Genomic DNA, 11,487 nt, shown 5'->3' on the forward strand with positions numbered 1-11,487 from the left:
CCCATAGTTTGAATTACCGCATTAACCGCTCTTAGGTCAGTTAGCATGAGCCATCTGCCTGATATTTTCTGAATTACAAACACAGAAGAATTCTAAAGACAGAAAATGGGTGAAACATGTCCTTTTTAAAATAGCTTTTTAACTATTTTATGTAGCACCCCGAACTTTTCCTTAGGGAGCGGCCACTGTTTGACCTATACAGGAAGCTGCAGGGTGAGTCTGAATTCCTCCTTCACCATAGTGAACGGTAGGTTGGACAATAATGAGTGCCTGGAGCCAAGTCGCAGCGAGCCTAGTTTCACACTACCTCCCCCAGCACTTACTCGGCTGAGGAGGAGGTGGCCATCGTGGTTTTAGCCCCAATGGCCCCAATGGTTCTGGACTTTTTCCTTTTAATTTTAATGTTTCAGGATATATTGCCTCCTGTCATTGATTGTAGTCAACATTTTGCATTGACCGAGCCATTACTGGCTCTGCTACCTATTTACAATGTGAAGTTTCCGTTCCTTTCCTGGATTTTTCCCCGCCTCTTCTTCACAATCTATTACACAGCTTTCAGGGGCATCAAAGACTGAAACGCTATCTTCTTCTATTTGAAACGGTTCTAAAGTTGCTTTAACAATGGCCCAATCATTCCATATTGTAAGTGGGATGGTTTTACCTTCCCTATTTGCTTGTTTTAATTCTTTGCCAATTTTTTCCCAATCTTTTAAATCTAAAGTTCCTTGTTCTGGAAACCATGGGCAGAATCGTTCTATTGTTTGGAATAGTGTAATTAGATTTTCTGTAGAAGCTTTAATTCCCCCTTTTCTTAAGAGAATTTTAATGAAGCTGAGATAAGAGACATATTTACTTTCAGTTTGCCCCATTGTTACCCTGGGTTCCTCTGAGCGCACAAGTTTACCGCAAGGCTGACGGTGGATGCACTCAGGAATCTCTCATCCACTGTCCTCAATGCTCACATTCTTAGCATATCTTCACCCTAGACAAAGGCACCCACATTGGGTTGCAGATGAAGGGGTGGCCTGCTCCTCCACACCTGTGGGTATATCTCATCAGGTGGGATGAGAGACTGAGAAAAAAATAAGATACAAAGTATGGAGAAAGAAAAGTGGGCCCAGGGGACTGGTGCTCAGCATACCAAGGACCTGCACCTGCACCAGTCTCTGAGTTCCCTCAGTTTTTATTATTTTCATTATCTTAGCAAGAGGAATGCGGTAGGAGAGCAGGGTGATAGTAAGGAGGTCAGCAAAAAAACATGTGAGCAAAAGAATCTATGTCATAATTAAGTTCAAGGGGAAGTACTATGCCTGGATGTGCACGTAGGCCAGATTTGTGTTTCTCTCCACCCAAACATCTCAGTGGAGTAAAGAATAACAAGGCAGCATTGCTGCCAACATGTCTCGCCTCCCGCCATAGGGAGGTTTTCCTCCTATCTCAGAATTGAACAAATGTACAATCGGGTTTTATACTGAGACATTCAGTTCCCAGGGACAGGCAGGAGACAGTGGCCTTCCTCCATCTCAACTGCAAGAGGCTTTCCTCTTTTACTAATCCACCTCAGCACAGACCCTTTATGGGTGTCGGGCTGGGGGATGGTCAGGTCTTTCTCATCCAATGAGGCCATATTTCAGACAATCACATGGGGAGAAACCTTGGACAATATCCAGCTTTCCAGGGCAGAGGTCCTTGTGGCTTTTCACAGTGCATTGTGCCCCTGGTTTATTGACACTAGAGAATGGCAATGACTTTTACCAAGCATACTGCTTGTAAACATTTTGTTAGCAAGGCACATCCTGCACAGCCCTAGATCCCTTAAACCTTGATTCCATACAACACATGTTTTTGTGAGCTCAAAGTTGGGGCTAAGTGGCTGGGGCAAAGTGACAAATTAACAGCATCTCAGCAAAGCAATTGTTCAAGGTACAGGTCAAAATGGAATTTCTTATGTCTTCCCTTTCTACATAGACACAGTAAAGTCTGATCTCTCTTTCTTTTCCTACAACGTTGATGTCTCCACCTCTGATCTACTATCACATGAATCATTCTAGTCTTCTCGCCTTGCTAATTTGTAAACTCCCACTTCACCAGTGAGAGGCCTGATTCCCCCCATCTGCAGGTTATGTAAGTCATTGTTTTATTCCAGATACAGATGCTGTGGTTTTACAATGGTTAACAATTGCTTCTGTTGGAAAGAACTTTATAAAATGGAATCCAATGATGAAGTATAGTTCATTTGCTTTCAGCCTACAGATTCTATTCATTTTCAAAGTGATTTAGGTCAACACCATTTTCCCTACATCTTCAGTGAGTTTTCACCTATTTTTTTGTCTTAGTCTATTTTGTGCTTTGGTAACAGAATACCTGAGGCTGGGTAATTTATAAGTAAAAAAGGTTCATTTGGCTCACAATACTGGTGGCTGGAATGTCTGAGATTGGGCAGTTGCATCTGGTGGGGCCTCAGTCTTTTTCATCTTATGGTGGAGAGTGGAAGGGGAGCAAGGGGTGCACTAGAGATCACATAGCAAAAGTGAAAGCAAGAGGGAAGCAAAGGAAGCCAGACTCCTTTTAACTAGCTACTCCTGCAGAAATTAATCGATTCCTGTGAGAGCAGAACTCACTTACCCCTGTGGGAGGGCATTAATCTGTTCATGAGGGATCCGTCACTATGACCCAAACACCTTCAACCAGGCCCCACCGCCCCACACTGCCATATTGGGGGTCAAATTTCAACATGAGTTTTTGTGGGGACAAACCACATCCAACCCATAGTAATTTGTAGCATAGTTAAATTCTTTTTCACATAATGTATTCTATCCTGGGATACTCCACATCTTGATTAATTTTATTTAATTTGAATAGAGTTTGCTTTAACCATTTGGATGTAAAATTCTGCATATTTCAACAAATGCATTGTGGTAGGTATCCCATTATTAAAGTATCATATGGAATGCTTCAACCCCCCACCCCATGGAGCCAATGGCTTCCCATCTGTGTAGTTTGCCTTCTCCAGTGTCTCATTAAATGGGGTCACACTGTGTGTGTCCTCCTCAGACTTTCTTCTTCCACTTAGCAATGTGCATGCGAGATTCACTCATGTCTTTGTGTGAGTTGATAGCTTGTTCCTTTCTATGGCTAAATAGTATTCTAGTGCATGAATGTACCACAATTTGGTTATGCATTTTAGGGACCAAAACCTTCCTCTTCTAACGTTGTTCCAGGATTAGAGGCCTTCAAATTAACTGACAATAGATACATTGGTAGGAGAGACAATACTTGGCTTCTTGTTCCCCAAGTATCATTGTGGGAAAAAATTCATCAGATGACAGGATCTAGTTTACAAAGAGGTAAAAATAGCCCAGAAACAAGAAACAAGACTAGAATCTGATAACCCACAATGGCTATAGTTTTCCTTTAAAAAAATTTTTTTGAGACAGGGTCTGGCTCTGTCACCCAGGCTGGAGTGCAAAGGTGCAATGTCAGCTCACTGCAACCACTACCTCCTGGGTGCAAATGATCTTCCCTCCTCAGCCTCCTGATTAGCTGAGACTACAGGCACATGCCATCATGCCCAACTAATTTTTGTATTTTTGGTAGAGACAGGGTTCACCACGTTGCCCAGGATGGTCTTGAACTTCTGGCCTCCCAAAGTGCTGGAATTATAGGCATGTGCCACCATGCCCGGTCATGTTACAGTTTTCCATTGAAACATAAAATTTCTGTCTGTAGTAACCACCATTTTTGATCATAATCAAAGTAAGACTATTCTTGTTTTAAAAATAAGTCTAGTTTTGTTCTATTTTGCTTGATTATTTACGTAATTGCAGCAAGAACAGGCTACGACCATATAGGTGCTTTCAAGTTTCTTCGTTGGAAGTTTTCATACAGAATCTCAGATTTGACTTTTAAAGACCTTATTCGGGCTAAAAGCCAAGCTAAGAACATACTATCAAATTTCAGCTGCAGTCCTTATAGCTTTGTGTGAATTCCTCTGTTCTCTTTTTTTTTTGAGACAGAGTCTTGCTCTTTCGCCCAGGCTGGAGTGCAGTGGCGTGATCTCGGCTCACTGCAAGCTCCGCCTCCCAGGTTCACGCCATTCTCTTGCCTCAGCCTCCCAAGTAGCTGGAACTACAGGCGCCCGCCACCATGCCTGGCTAATTTTTTTGTATTTTTATTAGAGACAGGGTTTCACCATGTTAGCTAGGATGGTCTCGATCTCCTGACGTTGCGATCCATCCGCCTGGGCCTCCCAAAGTGCTAGGATTACAGGTGTGCAAACAGGAAAGGAAGTAGAATTGTTCCATATTGGTGGAACACAGAGTCAGCAGAGGTTCGAGAAGGGAGAATTTAGTCAATTGAGAAGTTCCCATGAAAGGAGCAAGATTAAGATCACACAGAGACACCTTGAAAAAAAAAAGCCAGGAATAACTTCCAACCCAAGAGGAGAACAGAGAGGCCTCAAAACCAGAGCTAAGATAAGAAACTTATAGCCCAAGAGTTACCTTCCAGACAAAGAAGCCTGAGATTCCAACCCAGCTTCAGAGAGTACTCACTCAAAATTTTAGTGAAACTGTAGGCTTTTTAATGAGTTAGCCATGCATGCAAAAGGCATTCCCTAAGGTGGCAGAGAAGATGGAGCCCCCATATCCAAATATAGCCAACGAGAAAGAAAGACCCCTGTTGCCAGAGCCAGTGGGCAAAGGCAACAGAAAAGGAGACAGGGGTCCTAATGGGATGAGATCCTTTCAGATTTAGGCTTATACAAACTCCTGAGAACTGGCAGGTTGACAGCCATAAATGGGGTACCAACATTTCTACTCACTGGATTACTAGTTCTCAGGCATCCAAAATGATTAACAAAATGACAATTTCTAGGGCTTCTGTGGGAGAGTATGGAAAGATCTTTTTGAACCTTTTAATGCTGTCAATGGAAGAATGATGAGGTTCATAAATTTGGAAAGAAGACATTTCTTCATTTTTATGTTTATTTTTTTGAGACAGAGTTTCACTCTTGTTGCCCAGGCTGGACTGCAATGGCGTGATCTTGGTTCACTGCAACCTCCACCTCCTGGGTTCAAGCAATTCTCCTGCCTCAGCCTCCTGATTAGCTGGGATTACAGATGCCCACCACCACACCTGGCTAATTTTTTTGTATTTTTAGTAGAGATAGGTTTTCATCATGTTGGCCAGGCTCCTCTGAACCTCCTGACCCCAGGTGATCCACTCGCCTCAGCCTCCCAAAGTGCTGGGATTACAGGCATGAGCCACCACACCCAATGAGAGATTTATTTCCTATAAAGAGTTGCGGCCTGCAGGTTGTCCTTCTGACAGGCTGGGAAGCATAGCCTCCAGCTAGAAGCCAGAAACAGATGCTTCAAGGAGGAGGTAAAGGAAATAGTAATTTATGCTGAGTGGAATGGCTAAATACATTTCTTTAATAAGCTCTAGGAGGAGTCATGAATATTTATGGAAGGAGAAATGCATGCATGCGCAATTGAGTTTCTTGCTTCTTCATGGGTCCCATGTACAAAAAATGGCAGTGTTAGCATGATCCCAGGGTGGAGTTTTCAGCCGTCTGACATTAAAAAGTGAAGCAGAGAACATGAAAACTCGCTCTGTGCCTCCTCTATATGCTGGCCAGAACCTCTCCCTCATGGGTGGTCTCTTATCAGGCAAGAAAAGAGAGGTTAATATCAGTGGTGGAGCCTTTGAAGGGGCTGGTTTCTGTTAAATCCTTAAGGAAGAAAGTCTCATCATGGTTAGCAAAGGAGGGGGTATGACGATGTGTATCTGACCCCCATCATCCCATGCTAGCAAAGCTGAGAACTCAGTTTTGAAAGTTACTCTGGGGTCCCCTCAGCCAAGAGTGGATCTGTTCAGACAGTTGGGAGGGTAGAATTTCATTTTCATTTATCAGTGCTAATGGGAAAGAGTACACTGTCTCCATGGCAGCTGAATTTGCAGGAAACTCCTTTGAAGGGGTTAGTGGCAGTTGTATTTTTCTAGGAGCTCTGCTTTAATCGGATAAAGTAAGTTCTGGTAAGATTTCTTCCTTTATCTTCAGTATCTCGAATGTTTTCATTTAAATAATCTTTATAACAGCTTTTGATGTCTGAGTGGATTCCCACACAGTCATTTATTCTAAGACTTTCTGATTCCTTTTTTTTCCTTTGGTCATTATGAATAGGGCTTCTGTAAATAATTGCATGGTAGCTTTTGTTTGGAAATAACATCAAAGTAATTGTCAAAATACCTAGGAATGTGATTTTTGGATTGTAAGGTGAGACTTGTTTAGCTTTAGAAAAAACTGCCCAACTTGTAATGGGGAGTAAAACAATTTTCTATGTTTTTGGAATTCTTAGATGGGACCCTCTGTAAAAACTGACAGGTTCAAATGAGAAAAACAGAAAAGTTTAAAAACATGTATACCTTATGGATACATGGGAGATACTCAGGGAAAAAATGAGTAAATCTCCAACAGCTGGCTTTCAATTCAAGCATAAATACTATCTTCAACTTAAAGAAAGAAGATTTGAGGTGCAGTAGTGGGGAGTTAACCAGCAAAAGCACGGGAGACAAGGGTAAGGTTTGTTATACAGACTTAAGTCCATGCATTCTCCATTGATAAGACTCTTTAGTGATTTAGTTATCCTTCTCTTCTTGGTGTCAAGAGAGGTAGCTTTTAAATGGGGATTTCCTTGATAGATGTAAATTTTCCTTACAGAAGTGTAACTTCTACTTTGTTTTCAGAACTTCTTTTATTAGAATTTTTTTTCAAAATAATCAGCTTGGAATAATTCTTAAGCCAAAGGGACATATATTGGGGTGGCATTTTCTGGTTTCCTACCATTATATTTTGGGGTGGCATATTTTGGTCTTATACACTGTATTCCACCAGCAATGAAAAGAGTTCTGTTTTTCCTCCAGCAATTTGTCATTTTTTAAAGAGTTTAGCAGTTCTAAGAGATATAGACCAGCTGTGCTATCTTATTGTGGTTTTCAGTTCTCTAGTTTGTTGAGCACCTTTTTGTATGTTTACTTGCCATCTGTACATCTTATTTGGTGAGGTGTCTGTTCAGATCTGTGTGCATTTTTAATTGGGCTGTTTAACATTGTTTAGTTTTAACAATTTTTTTATGTATTTTGATTACAAATTCTCAGATCTGTCTTTTGCAAATATTTTCTTCAATATTTGGCTTGTCTTTTTGTTCTCTTAACAAGGTCTCTTCCAGAGTATAAACTTTAAATATTAAGAAATCCACATTGTCATTTCTTCTGTGTATATCAACCTTTTGTGTCATTTATTAAAATTCATTACCAAACCCAAAGGCACATAGCTTTTCTTCTAGAAATTCTATAGTTTTGTATTTTTAGTGTAAGGATGACTTTGAGTGATTATTTATGTAAGTTGTAAATTTGTAATCTACATGCATATCATTTCTTATGGTTTCCAACTAATCATTTCCTCACTGTTTTGGGGAAAGACACAGGATAGTGGGTTCTGTTAGAGTAGACAGATAACTAGACATGAACAGGAGAGGGAGCTCGTGGAAAAGGGAATGTCTGGGAAGGCGCACCTGGAGGGACCACCAAAAATTCACATATTAGTAGCATCTCTAGTGCCGGAGTGGATGGGCATTTGTCAATTGTGGGTAGGAGGGAGAAGAGGTACCTATGCAGAAAGAAACACCCTAGAACTCCTCATAACATGCCCCAATCATCGTTCACTCTGCAATAAAAATGTCAGAATATTGTTAGCTACATGCTCATAAGAAGGCCAAAGGGAACATTCTTAAGAGAATCCTGGCACCAAAAATACAGATTAGGGCAGAGATGGACATTCAAAAGAGATAGGCAGGCACAGTAGGTACAAACATCACCGCTGTCAGCCTGCCTGGGATGGTGGGAAGGAGGCTGGTGCCAGAGTAGATTCGGATTCATCACCACACGTACCTCAACCAACAGTGAGGAGGTCCCACACGTCTAAGTGGGGCAAATGAAGGACCTAAGGCAGTAGCAGGAAAACCAAAGAAAACAGGCAGAGACTTGAGACAGGCAGGAATGTGAAGAAGTCCAAAATAAAATTCCCTGCACTGGACTCTTAGGCTGTTTTCATGCACAGTCAGCCCAGTCCTCCTCATTTTTCTACAATAAGCTCTTCAGACTGTATTTCTTTTCAATGAAGTTGTCTGCCATCTTTGTACTGCCTCTTGGTGAAAATCTTTCTTCCAAGTTAGACAAGAACTGGGACATCAGCTCTCCCCAGTAATAGCTCCATTTCAGTTTGAATTTACAGAACTGATGGGGCTTAATAACTAGCGCTCCAAGTTTAAGTGGTGCGGGGGGTGGCCAGTAGTGGACCCCAGCTGTCACACCGGGAGCAACAGGGCCCTGCATAGTCCCCATCTGCCTGCAGGTGGCATGCTGCCACGACACTGCCAGCAAGAGGGCCTGGCAGTGTTCCCAGCAGCCAGCAGGGGTATATGACTACACTGTGAGCAAGAGGGCCCTGCAGTGTCCTTAGCTGCCCGCAGGTGGCGCACGGGCACCACAACATGAGCAAGAGGACCCTGCAGTGCCCTGGTTGCCAGAAGGGGGCGTGCTGCCTCTACACTGAGCAAGAGGATCCTGTAGTGCCCCCAGCGGCCAGAAGAAGGCGTGCCCCCACTACACTGCAAGCAAGAGGGCCCAGCAGTGTCCCCAGCTGCCAGCAGGGGAGCCAGCCGCCACTACACTTGGAGCAAGAGGGCCCGGCAGTGTCCACAGGTGCCAGCAGCTGAGCATGTTTCCACTACACTGTGAGCAAGAGGGCCCTGTAACGTCCCTAGCTGCCAGTAGGCGGCGTGCCGCCACTATACTGTGAGCAAAAGGGCCCTGCGTGCCCTGGCGCCACCAGGAGGCGCTAGCCACCACTGTAAGCAAGAGGGCGCTGCAATTGCCCTAGGCGCCAGCAGGAGGCGCAGTGGCACAGCACCGTGAACAAGCAGGTCTTGTAGTGCCCGGCTTTTCAGATTACTGAGGTTCCACCTATTTGCGCTATGCCCCTGGCGACGTGCGTCTCTGTGCCTGCATCGCGTCCACCACGGCCCCCCGCCCGGCGGCGGGCGAATGTGGACCTGTGCGCCTGCACCACGCCACCCAACCCTCGGCCCGGCGGTGTGCATCTCTGCGCCTGCGCTGCACCCGCCCCGCCGGCGACCCGCCTTTGTGAGTCTCCGCCCTGCGCCGCGCCTCTCCCACGGGGCCGCGTCGCCGTGCGTCTCTGCGCCTACGCCGCGCCCCCTGGCGGACGGACGGCTCGCCGCGCGTCTCTCCCCCTGCGCCGCGCCCCTGGCGGAGCCGCGGAGTGCCGCGCCTCACTGCGCCTGCGAGGTCCCGCCTCCCCTCTCTGCGCCCGCGCGGACCGCCGCGCCTCTCTGCGAGTGCTCGGTCCCGCCACGCCTCTCTGCGCCTGCGCGGGCGCGGTGCGCCTCTCTGGGCCTGCGCGGGCGCGGTGCGCCTCTCTGCGCCTGCGCGGGAGCGGTGCGCCTCTCTGCGCCTGCGCGGGTCCGCCGCCCGTCTGCGTATGCGCGAGCCCGCCGCCCCTCTCTGCGCATGCGCTTGCCCGCCGCCCGTCTCTGCGCATGCGCGGGCCCGCCAATCCTCTCTGCGCCTGCGCGGGCCCGCAGCACCTCCCTGCGCCTGCGCGGGCCCGCCGCCCGTCTGCGTATGCCGGGACCCGCCGCTCCTCTCTGCGCCTGCGCGGGCGCGGTGCGCCTCCCTGCGCCTGCGTGGGTCCTCCGCCCCTGTCTGCGCATGCGCGGGCCCGCCGCCCCTCTCTGCGCATGCGCGGGCCCGCCGCCCGTCGCTGCGCCTGCGCGGGCCCGCCACTCGTGTCTGCGCCTGCGCGGGCCCTCCGCCCCTTTCTGCGCATGAGCGGGAACGCCGCCCCTCTCTGCGCCTGCGGGGGCGCGTTGCGCCTCTCTGGGCCTGCGCGGGCGCGGTGCGTCTCTCTGCGCGGGCCCGCCGCCCCTATCTGCGCATGGGCGGGCCCGCCGCCCGTCTCTGTGCCTGCGCGGGCCCGCAGCTCCTCTCTGCGCCTGCGCGGGCCCGCCGCCCGTCTGCGCCTGCGCGGGCCTGCAGCGCGTCTCTGCGCCTGCGCGGGCCCGCCGCCCCTGTCTGCGCATGTGCGAGCCCGCCGCCCCTCTCTGCGCCCGCGCGGTGCGCCTCTCCGCGCCTGCGCAGGCCCGCCGCGCCTCTCAGCCCCTGCCCGAGGACGGTGCGCCTCTCTTCGTCTCTCTGCGCCTGCGCGGGCCCGCCGCTCCTCTCTGCGCATCCGCGGGCCCGCCGCCCGTCTCTGCGCCTGCGCGGGCCCGCCACTCGTCTCTGCGCCTGCGCGGGCCCTCCGCCGCTGTCTGCGCATGAGCGGGAACGCCGCCCCTCTCTGCGCCTGCGCGGTCGCGTTGCGCCTCTCTGGGCCTGCGCGGGCGCGGTGCGTCTCTCTGCGCGGGCGCGGTGCGTCTCTGCGCCTGCGCGGGCCCGCCGCCCCTATCTGCGCATGGGCGGGCCCGCCGCCCGTCTCTGTGCCTGCGCGGGCCCGCAGCTCCTCTCTGCGCCTGCGCGGGCCTGCAGCGCGTCTCTGCGCCTGCGCGGGCCCGCCGCCCCTGTCTGCGCATGTGCGAGCCCGCCGCCCCTCTCTGCGCCCGCGCGGTGCGCCTCTCTGCGCCTGCGCGGGCGCGGTGCGCCTCTCCGCGCCTGCGCAGACCCGCCGCGCTTCTCAGCCCCTGCCCGAGGACGGTGCGCCTCTCTTCGTCTCTCTGCGCCTGCGCGGGACCGCCGCTCCTCTCTGCGCCTGCGCGGGCGCGGTGCGCCTCTCTGGTCCAGGGCGAGCGTGGTGCCCCTTTCTGCGCCTGCGCGGGCCCGCCGCCCCTGTTTGCGCATGGGCGGGCCCACCGCGCCTCTCTGGGCCTGCGCGGGCCGGCCACTCGTCTCTGCGCGTACCCGCAGCGCCTCTCTGCGCCGGCGGGGGCCCGGCGCCCCTGTCTACGCATGCGCGGGCCCGCCGCCACTCTCTGCGCCTGCGAGGGCGCAGTGCGCCTCTGAGCACCTGCGCGGGACCGCCGCCCGTCTGCGTATGCGCGCGCTCGCCGCCTGTCTCTGCGTATGCGCGGGCCCGCCGCTCCTCTTTGTGCCTGCGCAGCCCTGCAGCGTCTCTCTGCGCCTGCGCCGGCCCGCCGCCAGTCTCTGCGCCTGCGCGTCCCCGCCGCTCCTCTCAGCGCCTGCGCGGGCTCGCAGTGCCTCTCTGCGCCTGCGCGCGCCCGCAGCGCCGCTCTGTCCCGGCGCGGGCGGGTTGCGCCTCTCTGCGCCGGCGCGGGCGCGGCGCACCTCTCTGCGCCTGCGCGATGCGCCTCCCTGCGCCTACGCAGGCCCGCCGCGCCTCTCAGCCCCTGCGCGAGGACGGTGCGCCTCTCTTCGTCTCTCTGTGCCTGCGTGGGCCCGCCGCTCCTC

The sequence above is a fragment of the Symphalangus syndactylus genome, chromosome 17 (assembly GCF_028878055.3).
Source record: "Symphalangus syndactylus isolate Jambi chromosome 17, NHGRI_mSymSyn1-v2.1_pri, whole genome shotgun sequence".
In the NCBI taxonomy this organism is placed as follows: domain Eukaryota; kingdom Metazoa; phylum Chordata; class Mammalia; order Primates; family Hylobatidae; genus Symphalangus; species Symphalangus syndactylus.